A 1,284-nucleotide genomic window follows, 5' to 3' on the forward strand; every position below is an offset into this window, starting at 1 on the left:
GTGGTCGCTCGGAGATTAGTTTGGAAAAGTGGCCTATCTAAGTTTCGAGCCCTTGGATCGACGCTTGTTGATTTTTAAGTGCTGTCTCGGTGTTCTGAAAATGGGTTTCTGACACTGATATAAAATTTGAGAGCATCTCTTCAAGGTTCAACTTCTTTTCCTATTGATAGGGAGGTTGTTGAAAACCCGGAGGATGTTGTGGTCTTTGATTTCTTTGACCGCCCCACGAGAAATTGGGGTGGTTCCTCCAACCTACATTGTACGTGTTACTATATGGGTTATTTTAGGATCGAGAGTTATAGTTAACCATATATTGGAATTGTTCCTCCTCGATGCTAGGGTTGAAGGGTTGATACTCTGTGCATGCTCCTCCTTCTCCATTCGTCTCGCACCTCATTATTGGATGTACCTGAGTAGAACCAAGTAAACCATCAATCTTTTTATTTAGAAGTTCTACCTGGTTTGACAGCATAGTAACCGAATCAACATTATAAACGCCTGCTGTTTTAGTTGGCTTAGTCCTCATGACTTGCCACTGATAGTTATTCAGTGACATCTCCTCTATAAACTCATAGGCATCTTCAGGTGTTTTATTATTGATGGTTCCGCCAGTAGCTGCGTCAACCATTTTTCGAGTAGAATGATTCAGGCCATTATGGAACGTTTGAACCTGTAGCCAAAGCGGTAACCCATGGTGAGGGCATCTTCTCAGTAAGTCTTTGTATCTGTCTCATGCATCGTAAAGAGTTTCTAAGTCCATCTGCACAAATGAAGAGATATCATTACGTAATTTAGCCGTTTTAGCTGGCGAAAAATATTTTAGTAGAAATTGTTCGGTCATTTGTTCCCAAGCAGTGATTGACCCTCGTGGTAAGAAGTCCAACCACTGTTTAACTTTTTTTCTCAATGAAAAAAGGGAATAACTGAAGACGAATGTCATCATCAAAAACACCATTAATTTTAAATGTATCGCATAGTTCTAAGAAGTTTGCTAAGTGAGCGTTGGGATCCTCATCCTACAACCCATTAAACTGAACAAATTGCTGTATCATTTAAATACAGTTAGGTTTTAGTTCAAAAGTATTTGCAACTACATCAGGTCTAACTATGCTCGATTCAATTCCTGTTAAAGAAGGTTTAGCATAATCATACATAGTGCGTGGAGCAGGATTTTGATTAACTGCAATTGCAGGAGGTAGCTTATTGTCTTGGTTTTCAGCCATCTCTTCGGTTGGGGGTTGAGTATCATCCTCTTGCTTGTTCTCTGTATATCTTAAGCTTCGC

General features: G+C 39.9%; 1 non-coding gene across 1 annotated transcript; it reads left to right on the plus strand.

Moving 5' to 3' along the window:
- The first annotated feature begins 686 nt into the window (after nucleotides 1–686).
- Nucleotides 687–793, plus strand: LOC121228727 (small nucleolar RNA R71). Its single transcript, XR_005926302.1, has one exon. It is a non-coding gene; the product is annotated as a small nucleolar RNA R71 (small nucleolar RNA).
- The last annotated feature ends 491 nt before the right edge of the window (nucleotides 794–1,284 follow it).

Source organism: Gossypium hirsutum, chromosome A04 (assembly GCF_007990345.1).
Source record: "Gossypium hirsutum isolate 1008001.06 chromosome A04, Gossypium_hirsutum_v2.1, whole genome shotgun sequence".
NCBI lineage: Eukaryota > Viridiplantae > Streptophyta > Magnoliopsida > Malvales > Malvaceae > Gossypium > Gossypium hirsutum.